The sequence below is a fragment of the Erythranthe guttata genome, chromosome 10 (assembly GCF_056151865.1).
Source record: "Erythranthe guttata isolate IM_541 chromosome 10, IM_541, whole genome shotgun sequence".
Lineage (NCBI taxonomy): Eukaryota > Viridiplantae > Streptophyta > Magnoliopsida > Lamiales > Phrymaceae > Erythranthe > Erythranthe guttata.
In genome coordinates, this window is record NC_142542.1 from 2,001,683 (window position 1) to 2,017,041 (window position 15,359).

General features: G+C 43.7%; 1 long non-coding RNA gene across 2 annotated transcripts; it reads right to left on the reverse strand.

The window, feature by feature from the left end:
* Positions 1 to 5,251: 5,251 nt before the first annotated feature.
* On the reverse strand, positions 5,252 to 14,834 carry LOC105966452 (uncharacterized). 2 transcript variants are annotated; one of them, XR_016033761.1, is made up of 4 exons: positions 13,939 to 14,834; positions 13,282 to 13,378; positions 6,582 to 12,196; positions 5,252 to 5,496 (listed from the first exon to the last, which is right to left on the reverse strand). It is a non-coding gene; the product is annotated as an uncharacterized LOC105966452 (long non-coding RNA). The 2 variants fall into 2 exon arrangements; XR_016033760.1 differs by lacking the exons at positions 13,282 to 13,378; positions 13,939 to 14,834 and having other exon boundaries at positions 6,582 to 13,275.
* Between the last annotated feature and the right edge of the window lie 525 nt (positions 14,835 to 15,359).

Below are 15,359 nucleotides of genomic sequence, written 5' to 3' on the forward strand. Positions count from 1 at the left end.
GTTTCGCGCCTCGCCGTATTTTATTACCATAAATACCCTTGATAGTTTTGACTCACATTTTGTGTCACGCACGATACTATTTCTTCGATTTTATTTTTGCAATAAGCAGCACTCTTGTACCATGTGGACAAAGCATTCAATAATTGCTCTTAATTATTTTCCTATTTCTTCTTTATTTCATAATGATATGCCTAATTGGGCCAACCCAATGGGCCTACAATTTCTTTACCTACTGGGCTACGAGCCCAATATCGAAGACTAATATCACCGAGGCTCAAACACCTTCAAGTAAGGTTTGGGCCCAACAAAGCAAACCCAACCCAATAAACGACATATAAATAGAGGTTTTACTCATTTTATTAAGGTACGTCCTATTAACTGAGTAATACTATCAACTGTATTCTCTGGACTATTTCTATGATCAGCACGTCTGACTTGAGCGTCGGAGGGGTTTCCGCCGGATCAACCCCCGGCGTAGTTCACGTGTGTTCATTTCGCAGGTACCTCAGGATCATCAAGTTGTCAAGCTACTGATCTGCTTTGCTCTCCCAGTTCATTTTCTACACTACCCCAGGTGATCTACATTTTAGCATCATCATTTTGGCGCCGTCTGTGGGAACGATGCAAACCAGATCACGTAGCCAACAAGATCCTCCTGAGGCGTCTGCTCTGAGAGAAAATGACACAGCTAACGACCTCCCACCTCGTGGAGGCTCTGGCTTGCCACCTCCTCCACACCCCATGGATCCGCCTCGCGAGGTTCAGGTGATCCCCCCTCGGGACCCACCACTCGCCGATCCACCACTCCCTGCTCCTCGAATGGTTCAAATAACCGAGGATGCGCTTCAACGCATGATAGCAGAAGCTTCAACTCGCGCTGTCACAGAGGCCGTGACCCAATATATCGCCACGATGGGAGCAGATGCTCCCAACGCGATACCAGCACTTGCTCCACATGTGGAGCCACCTATGGCACCACCGTCATCGACTCCCCAAGGGGGCTTACATCTGCCCCCAAAATATTTCGCTCGCCAAGGGTTATCGACTCCCTGGGGGCTTACATCTGCCCCCAAAATATTTCGTTCGCCAAGGGTTATCGACTCCCTGGGGGCTTACATCGCCCCCAAAATATTTCGTTCGCCAAGGGTTATCGACTCCCTGGGGGGCTTACATCGCCCCCAAAATATTTCGTTCGCCAAGGGTTATTGACTCCTTGGGGGCTTACATCTGCCCCCAAAATATTTCGTTCGCCAAGGGTTATCGACTCCCTGGGGGTTCACATCGCCCCCAAAATATTTCGTTCGTCATAGAAGGAGCCAACGCTCCTCCTCGTGAGGCCCCACTGGGTCCTCAACATGATCAATTTCCACCTACTTCTAACGATTCAGATAACCGAAGAAGACCTTCAGCGTATGATCACGGAAGATTCAACTCGTGCTGCCACTGAATCAGTGGCACCATATATCGCCAAGGTTGGGCATCCCACCCCAGATGTTCGTGATCGCCTCATCCTAAATGGGGGGCTATCCCATCCTAAAGTTGGGCATCTCATCTCAAGGGTGGTACATCCACTTACCTTTCAACCCCAAGGGGTTTCACATCCCAGCAAGTGTTTCACGTCCCTACTTCAAAAACAGAAAAAAGGGTCAGACGCGCACGCGCGAACCAATGGCACAACCGTGCGCATCCACCTCAGACCATAGGTCTCGAGCACCTCATCCTACAGTGGGCAGTTATCCCCATCCTAAGGTTGGGCACCATCCTAAGTGGATTCACATCCCATCTCAAAGAACGAGGATAATCTCCCTACTCAAAAATAGAACATCCCCAAGGGGTGCACATCCCATCTCAAGGAACAAGGATAATCTCCCTACTCAAAAAATTGAACATCCCCAAGGGGGTGAACATCAATCAAAAAAAAAAAAAAAAAAAAAAGAGAAGAAGAAAAAAGAAGACGAAAAAATAGAAGAAAAAAGAAGAAGAAAACAGAAGATGAAAAAATACAAGAAGAAGAAAATGAAAAAAGATGAAGAAAAAAGAAAAATAAGAGAGATGAAAAAAGAAGAAGAAAGAAAGAAGAAATAAGAAAAAAAAAAAAAAAAAAAAAAAAAAAAAAAAAAACCAACCCGGTCGCGAGCCCCAACCTCCCGCAAGCGCGCGCCCCGCGCCCTAACCGCCAGCGGGCGCGCGCCCCGCTCCCCTACAGCCATCGCGCGCGCTCCCCGCTCCCCAACAGCCCGCGAGCGCGCGCCCCGCGCCCTAGCACCCCGCAACCCGACCGCCCGGCCGCGCGCGCCCCAGCAGCCCCGCGCGCGCGCCGCGCCCCTGCTCCCCGATACATGCGCGCGCGCGCCCCTGCTCCCCGACACGCGCGCGCGCCCTGCTCCCTGACACATGCGCGCGCGCGCCCCGCTCCCCAACACGCGCGCCCGCGCCCCCCTTGCCGCGCACGCCCCGCCCTCCCACGCGCGCGCACGCCCGCGCCCCAGCTCCATGACACGCGCGCGCGCGCCCTGCTCCCCGACACGCGCGCGCGCCCTACTCTCCAACACGCGCGCGCGCGACCCCCTTGTCGCGCGCGCCACGCCCTCCGACACGCGCACACGCTCGCGCCCCGCTATCCCACGCGCGCCCCCCCTACGCTCTTGCCGGGTGCGCCCTCGCGCCCCGCTCCGCCCCTAGCGCCCCGCGCCCCTGTTGTCCAGCAAGCCTGTGCCCCGTTCCCCGCGCGCTCAGCTAGCCTGCGCCCCGCGCCCCATCATGCGCGCACTCTGTGCCGCAAAAAAAAAAAAAAAAAAAAAAAAAAAGGGCGCGATTCCCGAGGCAAAAAATACTTGGGCACGATTCCTTAGGCGCGCACGGGCATGAATCCCGAGACGCGCATTCGGCACGCTTTCCGATGCAAAAAAAACGGGCACGATTACCGAGGCAGAAAATACTCGGGCACGGTTCCCGTGGCGCGCGCGGGCACGAATCCCGAGGCGCGCATCCGACACGCTTCCCGAGGCAAAAAAAACGATCGCAATTGAGGCGCGCGCGACTCGCTTCCCGAGGCCCGCATTCGGCACGCTTCCCGATGCGCGCATCCGGCACGCTTCTCGAGACAAAAAAAAAACAAAAAAAAAAAGAGAAGAAAAATGAGTAAAGCAACATGTTGCGTCACTCTCGAGGAAGTCTCTATCAGCTCCTCATAAAATTCTTAACAGCTCCACACTCTCTCTCTCCGTGCACTACATGCGCGCGTGCCCCCCCCCCCCCCCCCCCCCCCCCCCCATGTGGGCTACTGCGAGCATGGACCCCAAGTGCACGCAAACTCAAGCACATCAGCGTCCTACAATGCGTGCCGCCTCTCCTACCTCGTAGCGCGCGCATACATGAGGTCGCGCGCAATTCTCAAAATTCTACATCAAATCACGTGAAGATTTTGACGCACTTTACTAAATCGCGCGAAAATTTTTGTGCGCTCCACCAAATCACTTGATAGTTTCACCTCGCTTAACCAAATTGCGCGAGCTATTCAACGCGCCTACCAAGTCGCGCTCGCTATCAAACGGAAAAAAAAATATATATTTCTCCACGCCATGCCAACGATTAACGCAAGACTACAGCACCGATCTACTCTCGACACGATCCGGTACCCTTTTCGACTTGGCTCCCACATCGTCTCGAGAGTGGGGGGCTTGCGAGACATCTCCCACGAAGAGCCAACTCGCTGAGTACTACAACCCACAACGAGATTAGTCCCACGAGGAGCCAACTCGCTCGATACTACAAATCCGTTACAAGACAACTCCCACGTGCAACCACCTCGCTCGATAATAAGACTCGCTGCGAAACAACTCCCACGAGGAGCCAACTCGCGCAGTAATACAACCCGCAGCGAGACAACTCCCGCGAGGAGACAGCTCGCTCGGTCCTACAACCTCTTACAAGGAAACTCCCACGAGGAGCCAACTCCCTACGAAACCATAGCGAGTTAACTCCCACGAGGAGACTACTCGCTCTGTCCTATAACCCGTTGCGAGGCAACTCCCACGAGGAGCCAACTCCCTCGGGTCTCAACGCCAAAGCGAGATAACTCCCACGAGGAGCAAACTCGCTCGGCCCTACACACTCGTTGCGAGACAACTCCCACGAGGAGCCAACTCGCTCGGAACTACAACCCGTAGCGAAACAACTCCCACGAGGAGATAACTCGCTCCGTCCTACAACCCGCAGCGAGACAACTCCCACGAGGAGCCAACTCCCTCGGGTCTACGAAACCATAGCGAGATAACTCCCACGAGGAGACCATTCGCTCCGTCCTATAGCCTGTTGTGGGACAACTCCCACGAGGAGCTAACCCCCTCTAGCCTCAAAACCGCAGCGAGACAACTCCCACGAGGAGTCAACTCGCTCGACACTACAAATCCGTTGCAAGATAACTCTCACGTGCAACCACCTCGCTCGATAATATTACTCACCGCGAGACAACTCCCATGAGGAGACAACTCGCCCGAAATTCACTATATAATCACAAGCTCAAGTTAGCACGATTACAACCCTAGAAGCACTTAGAGACATTATGAGAATCTATATAGCCTGGCCAGCTTGATTACTCAAATTTATCTACTTGTTTTCGATGGGTCATTCATTAAAACGTGGCCACGGTCCAAACATACTTAAGACCCACGAGGTCTAACAAGGGGCACGACCCCCATAAAAAAAAATCTTGAGAGTCTGATCCCCTCCTCAAGTACATCACGCACAAGGCTATATGTAAACACATATAAGCAACGCGTCAAAACATTGACAATGTCGAAAAATAACAACTCCCACGAGGAGAATACTAGCTCCGTGCTACTACATTATCGTGAGACAACATCCACGAGGACGTAACTCGATCAACTCGATTACCCTAGAGACAACTTCCACGAGGACGTAACTCGATCAACTCGATTACCCCATAGACAACTCCCACGAGGAGATTACTTGATCCGTGCTACTACATTATCGCGAGACAACTCCCACGAGGAGATAACTCGATCAGCACTATTACCCCGCGACAAGACAACTCCCACGAGGAGATAATTCGCTACTACATCGTCGCGGGACAAAACCGACGACTCAATTAACTTACATCGCGACGACCTTGTCGCGCTATGCGCCAACGCGCATTCACGCCCCTCCGACACACGCTCCATGTAGCGCCCCGCCCCGAGTAGCAGGCACCTCGTGGCGGAACACCACTCAACATGCAGTACATTCAATCACCCCAAATATGCTCCTCAAAATTTCGATGATCAAAATGTTAAACCGCAATATCTATCCCATCGTGTTTACAAAAGGAGGTTCTATTACAAGTCGACTTCGACACCACTTACTCTATTACAAAATTCTCGATCAAAGGATTCCTATACGGAACATAAATAGAGATACCTCTCGACGAGACTAATCGGAGGCATACACGAGCTTTAACTCTTAGTATGAAAATTTAGGTCTAAGTCTTTCTTTTACCTGCGCATTAATATCAGAAAGGAGAAACGAATAAGTCCGAATGACTTAGTGAAAAACATATGATCCATGAGTATGATGAGAATCAATAGAACAGAACATATAACGAGAGACTTTACAAGAATTTCATTAACAGAAGTGTAACATGTACAAGAGTGTAACATGTACGGCTTGAGTTCAATATTTGGTGGGGTCTCCAACCTTGTAACTCCCAACAAATAAAATCATATCACATCCTTATCCCTCCAATCCGTCCCGAGTGGCCACTCGGTCGGAAACAGGCAAGAGGCACGACCGGAACGTGCCGATCCGGCTCAGGAACGTTTAACTCCAAACGAACGTGAGTCCGAACCATCAGGAGGTACCATTCGGGAGACAAGTCATCGTCAGCCCAATACTGCCCGATCGTCTTGCCGAAATGGTCCTAGGGCCCAGCTCCCCCAAGAGCGTCCTCAAGGGTGGGGACAATAGGTTCAAGAATCAATATCATTCCTTTTAGGAATATCAAGTCATTCATTTCAAGAATCAATTCAAGAATCAAGTCAATCATTCACAAGATAAGTCACGATCATGATAACTGAATATCAAGTCTCAGGATAATGAACATGTTCAGATTTCAATTCAAGCCAATGAAGAATTGTCGTGAATATGGAATTCAAGAACAACAATAAGTTCCATGTCAGGTTCCAAGAACGAGTATATCAAGATCTCAATGAATTCAATAAACATGAGATTCAAGTTCGAGCCAACAAAATATTTATTCTCGGAAAGCATTCAAGACAAGATTTTGAGAATAAATATAGTTCAATATCGATTCAAGGAAAATGTTCAGGCCAGGGAATCAAGTATAGGAATTAGCCGTGAACATAGCAACCAAGAGAATTGACAAGTTCAAGATTTCAAGAACAAGATCAAGGTTCGAAGTTCGAGCCAAGGAAACGAATATGCTCACAGAACATTAAAGGTCATATTCCAAGAAAAAATATAATCAATGCATCAAAGGATTCAAGATGGAGAATATATTTGGTTCAAACAAAGGAGATATTAAGCGCAGGAAAGAAATCGGATAAGGGGTCATAGTTTCTCACCTGGAGTCCAACGCTAGTGCAAAGCTAGTGCTATAGAAGTGCTATAGAAGCATCTTTAAGCTTAAACCTTGAGTCAGAGCTTTACTACACTCAACACCTATGCAAATATTAGAACTAAATAAGATTCGAAACAGTAATATAGCCATATTACCATTAACTATATGACAGTCAATTTCTTAAACATATACTAAGAATTGCTTCTCGTGGCACTCTATTCAAATAATCACTGCGATCGTCGTACTTATCCGAATGACCTAAATGATATATATAGTTAAAGATAACATTTGTATCTACAATTTTACTAAAGACTTTAATCCCAAATTAACAACATAACCCGTCAATAACAACCCCGAAAGATGAATACATAAACCTGCCAGATTTTCGGATAATTTCGTTTACTGTCACAGCCCGTTTGAAAAATCATAACAAATTGCACGGTTATCCAAATTGTCCAAATAATACATCAAATTAAACCTGGAAGTTTAATCTACAAGTTTCATGAAGGCACGTAGCCCAAATTACGATCCCAACATATCGAAAACAGTCCCGCAAGAAGATACTCAAAACTGCCCTGTTTCCGGCAGATTACTGTTATCGGATTCCGACCTCTAAAACACGTATATTAAATATTCTAATTCGATACAATTGAACACTTACTTATATTTTACGATGTCCTCTACGAGTTTCCTGAAAGAACCGATTCCAAATTCGCATTCGAAACCCTTCGATTTCGGCTCCGAAAACAGGTGCGGCAGCAGATTTTGCTTCCCCAAAATCGCAGCGAGCAGGCCGACTTCTCACCAAACTCCGGCGACCAACGTCGGTGCAAGCCATCGAGCTTCACCACCAACAGAAAGGTAACATCGTAAGGTTTCTAATGATGGGACCTGATCTTCGAGATTCTACCCTTAAGGCCTCCGTTCAATTAATTCTTTGAACGACCAACCGCTGAAATTCGGGTTCTGGACTGCTCGTCTTCTTCGACCCTTTCCGACCACCACCGCGCGTCATCGCCGATGAAATCCATCACCACAAGGAAGCTGCATCTTGAGATTTCCAACGGCACCTCCCAATCAGACGCCACTTCCATTGAATAATTAATTTGGGGCTTTCTTCTTTAAATATTTCAATTCTCCAGACCTAAACTTGGTGAATTAAAAATCCTCTCATATTACTCGAGTTTTGCTGTAAAATTTCTGCAATTCCAGCCCAAGAGCCGATAGAGGAAGAGAGGAATATAGAGAGAGAGGGAGGAAGATAGAGAGAAAGAGAGAGACGGTGAGAGAAGAGCTGGGGTGAAGAGAAGAAACGTGGCTGCCAAAGGAGGATTGTGAATTGACGATATACACGTCAATTCCTATCTCAACTATAAGTTATGAAAATTGGCTATAAGGCCAAATAGTTTTCTTAATTACCAAATAGATGCCATAACTTTAGATAATTACAATTTCTACACTTCCCATCAAATTCGAAATATATTATAATTCCATATCGACACATATCAACTAAATAAATTCAATTATCCCCAAACTTGAACAACTTACACATTTACGGGGTGTTACACTCTTCCCTCCTTAAAAGAATCTGGTCCCCAGATTCTCAACTATTATTCGAACATGGAAATACAATTTCCTAAAATTATCTTCTTGCTCATCCGTCGCTTCTTCAACTTAGTGGTTTCTCCATAATACCTTCAAGTCTTGATCAAGGAATTCGTTATCAAGAGGAATACGGTTATGCGGTTAGTCTATAGGAGGTTGGTTCCGAAATAGGGATCAATCCCTATTTATATGATAAGTTATTCCCAAGCTACGGTTTCTTCAAGGAAGAATATCTGAGATTGATCGAAATAGTGTTAACTTAGTCCTTCAAACCTCTACGAATTATTTCCATGACAATCTGTATCTTCCCAAACTTAGAATTGACTTGGATAACGAGTCAAACTATTATCGTAACGAATTCAGAAACACTACTTCAAATACAATATGAGGTAGTAATAATAGGAAGTACTGCTCATGGAACCCTAATATCCGCGGCACCATTAGCAATACCGTTACAGTTCATCGGTCTCATACTCGATGTAGCCTTACTGTTGAGCAAGATGCTCAATATTTATAATGTTCTAGAAGTTGAAGGCCGAGATACGGTTCGTCAACCAATTAATGGGACTTGTGAGGTACATCAACTACGAGGAAACAATCGAGTTAGGGTTGTAGCTAGGAGTGCTATAAATGGTCTGATGAGAGGAATGAAAGGGATTAATAAGGGTCTGATATCGTTCGAATCTTTAAATCTCTCCCTACTTATCCGTGTCATATTCTTCAAGAGAACGTGTTTCTTCTCCTCCGTTTCGGTCGAATCTTTGTGGTAATTAGAATTATTTATCTAGCTCCACATATGTATAACTCTTTTGACAATCTTGTGCAGGCTTTGATCTTAATTTGATAAGTCGAACTTTACCGATAGCACCTGGTATCAATCTCCAAGCCCTTACGTTTGCCGTCGTTAGTTGTTCGTCGCTCATCTAGTCTTGAATTGCAAGCTCGATTGATACTTTATCCCAAGAACTACTGCGAAACTGTTTGTATTGTCGCTTGCTTGATAGCTGTCCTAAGTCATCACGATAATTCGTGTTATACGTTCACAAGGTTCCTTCAATGTTTTCAGTCATCCACTCACACGAGAGTTAGTTTTGAGAACGTTTCTCGTACCGAGCTGAAATTTTGTCCCATATTGCGGATAGTTGCTTCCATAACAACGAGATGATGTATAATCTATATCAAGATAATGTGAGTTAGCTACAAGAGATAGATTTCGGATCTAAATTATCTTCAGGACACAAAGAGGCAACTACTTTCCCGGTCCACAAAATTTCTCTTCTCTTTGGTCTACATAAAGTGGAATTGAATGCACCACAATTACAATCAAAGAGGACGGCGAAGCCTAATTTACTTATGGTATCAACATTGGACACTAGAAGAGCTTGATTATAGATGGCGTTCCCAAGGAAAAGGTTTTCGAACAGTAGATCGACCAGGCAACGGTTGATGGAAGAGAGCTTTACTTCTAAAATCAAGAGTAATCAAAAATGGCAACGGTTGATACAATCTTCCCGTGGTTTCGCAACCGCATGCCTAATAAATACTTATCGTAGAGAAGTCATGACTCAGAATATCCGACAATTGAGTAGCCTTAATTCATTCAATTCACCACTATTTCAACATAGATCAACTTGTCTAATGTCATTCTTCGACACTAAGCACGCTTTAATCATGTACGGAACATTATATACATTATGTCTATTAATGTCGATGGTGAATTACTTCAACCAAACTACAAGACGGGCAAAACTTATTTATAGCAAGTTGCTCATGAAGGCCAAATTCTTGTAGTTGCTCGTTCACATCTTACGAGGAAAAGTGGAACTCTCTACGGTGTTATTGACATAGGTGTTGTACATTAAACACCTTCTCCACATAGCACTTAGCTCTTGATATTAACCAAATAGAATTGCAAAAACTGATAATCCAATGTTAAGATATAGCTGACTTATCGGATACTAGGGACTCTAGAGGTGGCTCATGCAAGATTAAGAGGTGACTCCCATTGTGTAGCATTTTGCCCTACATAGCACTTATCTCCCTGTACCCTGACGATTAGAATCAAGAATTCAAAATGCTCAAGATACTTTAAGAGTCAACAAACTCTATAGAATTTCTAAGTCGGGATAACTACATAACCTTTTTCCGTTGAGTAAGATCCATAAGATGATATAACAATAGATGCATACAACCGTAGTCATATGACACGACATTACCCATACAAGGTCCATACGTTTACCCTGAATTATCAATAATCATGACCTATGAGTGAGAGGGAACAATAAGAAGCGATATGAAGAAGTCGGATCACAAGGTTTCAAATGGATAAGAAACCTCACATAATAGGATATATCGAGAAGTATTAAATGAGATGAGGAATCTCATAAAAGGAACGGAACAAGGAAATCGAGGCATTCAAACGAGATCAAATACCTCACTCGTGATCAATAGTGGGAAGGAAGTAAGATAGTCAAGCAATATTGTATTCAAAGAATCAGAAACCTGAAAAGGTAGGTAACCGAGATGCCGAAGTATTGAAATGAGATATGGAGTTTTGAAATGAGATATGGGATTTTCATTGTGATCAATAATAACAATGGAACAATACATGTACAAGAATTGAATTTTTGAGGCCAAAAGAACAAGAACCTCAAAATAGGTAGAAAGATTGACCCGATATCAGAATCATAACAAATGGTATAACCAAATCAAGCGAGAATAGGGACCTCAAAGGTACGTGACCAAAATCACGAGATATTCAAGAAAATTGGAACATTGAAAATGGAGTAGTATATATTGATTAAGAAAAGCAATATTCAAGGAAATAAAAAGTCTCGACAAATAGATTAGCCGAAACTATAGAGTGTTCAAAGAGATACAAAACCTCACAATCGTAGATGATCAAAGCAGATGGTAACAGAATAAAGTAAGAAGCCTCAGAAGAACATGACGAAAGTCATGACGTATTCAAAATAATTGGAACACTAAAGATGGAGTGAACTGATAAGAAGTCTCGGCAAATAGATAAGCCAAAACCATAGAATATTTAAAAAGGAAAGAAGGTGGAGATGGTAGCACAATAAGGTAAGGGCTTCAAAACAAGGGATAATCCAATCCACACGGTATTTAAAGGGGTACGAAACCTCATAAAATTTGTAACTAAGACTATGAGGTATTAAAATGAGATAACAGAATCGATTACAAACAACAAATGAAATTAGACAATATAGGCGAACGAAGCAAAATCGAATTCAGTGGAATGATAAGGAGTGAACAAAAGAACTCCCGAATATTTGGTTCACCGTAATTCAATACTCAAAACCAGATAATAGGGTTTGGATAAGGAAGTCAAGTTATGAAGTAAAAAGGAATGGGATATCTGCAAAAAAGGTATTACCAAATTCAAGTGAGACTAGGAACCTCACTCGTGACAAACAACATCGGAGAATTGGAAGCCAATTGAAGTAACAAAAAGAACCAAGAATCCCATCGTGTATGACAGATATTTGTACGGGGTATTCTTCACTATCTATATCAGTAATAGACGCTAAAGTATTATCTCAACGCCTCTAATACTCGATTACTACCAATCTTCTCAATTTCCCAAGATTCAATTCATACCTCTACAATTATCAAAAAATCCCTTTTTCCATCATCGCCCGGACATCCAACCCAAAGCTACCAAAGCTCTGATACCACCTGTAGCGCCCCGCCCCGAGTAGCAGGCACCTCGTGGCGGAACACCACTCAACATGCAGTACATTCAATCACCCCAAATATGCTCCTCAAAATTTCGATGATCAAAATGTTAAACCGCAATATCTATCCCATCGTGTTTACAAAAGGAGGTTCTATTACAAGTCGACTTCGACACCACTTACTCTATTACAAAATTCTCGATCAAAGGATTCCTATACGGAACATAAATAGAGATACCTCTCGACGAGACTAATCGGAGGCATACACGAGCTTTAACTCTTAGTATGAAAATTTAGGTCTAAGTCTTTCTTTTACCTGCGCATTAATATCAGAAAGGAGAAACGAATAAGTCCGAATGACTTAGTGAAAAACATATGATCCATGAGTATGATGAGAATCAATAGAACAGAACATATAACGAGAGACTTTACAAGAATTTCATTAACAGAAGTGTAACATGTACAAGAGTGTAACATGTACGGCTTGAGTTCAATATTTGGTGGGGTCTCCAACCTTGTAACTCCCAACAAATAAAATCATATCACATCCTTATCCCTCCAATCCGTCCCGAGTGGCCACTCGGTCGGAAACAGGCAAGAGGCACGACCGGAACGTGCCGATCCGGCTCAGGAACGTTTAACTCCAAACGAACGTGAGTCCGAACCATCAGGAGGTACCATTCGGGAGACAAGTCATCGTCAGCCCAATACTGCCCGATCGTCTTGCCGAAATGGTCCTAGGGCCCAGCTCCCCCAAGAGCGTCCTCAAGGGTGGGGACAATAGGTTCAAGAATCAATATCATTCCTTTTAGGAATATCAAGTCATTCATTTCAAGAATCAATTCAAGAATCAAGTCAATCATTCACAAGATAAGTCACGATCATGATAACTGAATATCAAGTCTCAGGATAATGAACATGTTCAGATTTCAATTCAAGCCAATGAAGAATTGTCGTGAATATGGAATTCAAGAACAACAATAAGTTCCATGTCAGGTTCCAAGAACGAGTATATCAAGATCTCAATGAATTCAATAAACATGAGATTCAAGTTCGAGCCAACAAAATATTTATTCTCGGAAAGCATTCAAGACAAGATTTTGAGAATAAATATAGTTCAATATCGATTCAAGGAAAATGTTCAGGCCAGGGAATCAAGTATAGGAATTAGCCGTGAACATAGCAACCAAGAGAATTGACAAGTTCAAGATTTCAAGAACAAGATCAAGGTTCGAAGTTCGAGCCAAGGAAACGAATATGCTCACAGAACATTAAAGGTCATATTCCAAGAAAAAATATAATCAATGCATCAAAGGATTCAAGATGGAGAATATATTTGGTTCAAACAAAGGAGATATTAAGCGCAGGAAAGAAATCGGATAAGGGGTCATAGTTTCTCACCTGGAGTCCAACGCTAGTGCAAAGCTAGTGCTATAGAAGTGCTATAGAAGCATCTTTAAGCTTAAACCTTGAGTCAGAGCTTTACTACACTCAACACCTATGCAAATATTAGAACTAAATAAGATTCGAAACAGTAATATAGCCATATTACCATTAACTATATGACAGTCAATTTCTTAAACATATACTAAGAATTGCTTCTCGTGGCACTCTATTCAAATAATCACTGCGATCGTCGTACTTATCCGAATGACCTAAATGATATATATAGTTAAAGATAACATTTGTATCTACAATTTTACTAAAGACTTTAATCCCAAATTAACAACATAACCCGTCAATAACAACCCCGAAAGATGAATACATAAACCTGCCAGATTTTCGGATAATTTCGTTTACTGTCACAGCCCGTTTGAAAAATCATAACAAATTGCACGGTTATCCAAATTGTCCAAATAATACATCAAATTAAACCTGGAAGTTTAATCTACAAGTTTCATGAAGGCACGTAGCCCAAATTACGATCCCAACATATCGAAAACAGTCCCGCAAGAAGATACTCAAAACTGCCCTGTTTCCGGCAGATTACTGTTATCGGATTCCGACCTCTAAAACACGTATATTAAATATTCTAATTCGATACAATTGAACACTTACTTATATTTTACGATGTCCTCTACGAGTTTCCTGAAAGAACCGATTCCAAATTCGCATTCGAAACCCTTCGATTTCGGCTCCGAAAACAGGTGCGGCAGCAGATTTTGCTTCCCCAAAATCGCAGCGAGCAGGCCGACTTCTCACCAAACTCCGGCGACCAACGTCGGTGCAAGCCATCGAGCTTCACCACCAACAGAAAGGTAACATCGTAAGGTTTCTAATGATGGGACCTGATCTTCGAGATTCTACCCTTAAGGCCTCCGTTCAATTAATTCTTTGAACGACCAACCGCTGAAATTCGGGTTCTGGACTGCTCGTCTTCTTCGACCCTTTCCGACCACCACCGCGCGTCATCGCCGATGAAATCCATCACCACAAGGAAGCTGCATCTTGAGATTTCCAACGGCACCTCCCAATCAGACGCCACTTCCATTGAATAATTAATTTGGGGCTTTCTTCTTTAAATATTTCAATTCTCCAGACCTAAACTTGGTGAATTAAAAATCCTCTCATATTACTCGAGTTTTGCTGTAAAATTTCTGCAATTCCAGCCCAAGAGCCGATAGAGGAAGAGAGGAATATAGAGAGAGAGGGAGGAAGATAGAGAGAAAGAGAGAGACGGTGAGAGAAGAGCTGGGGTGAAGAGAAGAAACGTGGCTGCCAAAGGAGGATTGTGAATTGACGATATACACGTCAATTCCTATCTCAACTATAAGTTATGAAAATTGGCTATAAGGCCAAATAGTTTTCTTAATTACCAAATAGATGCCATAACTTTAGATAATTACAATTTCTACACTTCCCATCAAATTCGAAATATATTATAATTCCATATCGACACATATCAACTAAATAAATTCAATTATCCCCAAACTTGAACAACTTACACATTTACGGGGTGTTACACTCCAACGCGTTTTCGCATACCATTTAGGCCATACGCCAACGATCGACTTCTACAATTTTTACTCTCGACACGATTTGAGACCCATCACAACATGGCCCCCACATCGACTCGAGAGTGGGGGGCTTAATGATATGCCTAATTGGGCCAACCCAATGGGCCTACAATTTCTTTACCTACTGGGCTACGAGCCCAATATCGAAGACTAATATCACCGAGGCTCAAACACCTTCAAGTAAGGTTTGGGCCCAACAAAGCAAACCCAACCCAATAAACGACATATAAATAGAGGTTTTACTCATTTTATTAAGGTACGTCCTATTAACTGAGTAATACTATCAACTGTATTCTCTGGACTATTTCTATGATCAGCACGTCTGACTTGAGCGTCGGAGGGGTTTCCGCCGGATCAACCCCCGGCGTAGTTCACGTGTGTTCATTTCGCAGGTACCTCAGGATCATCAAGTTGTCAAGCTACTGATCTGCTTTGCTCTCCCAGTTCATTTTCTACACTACC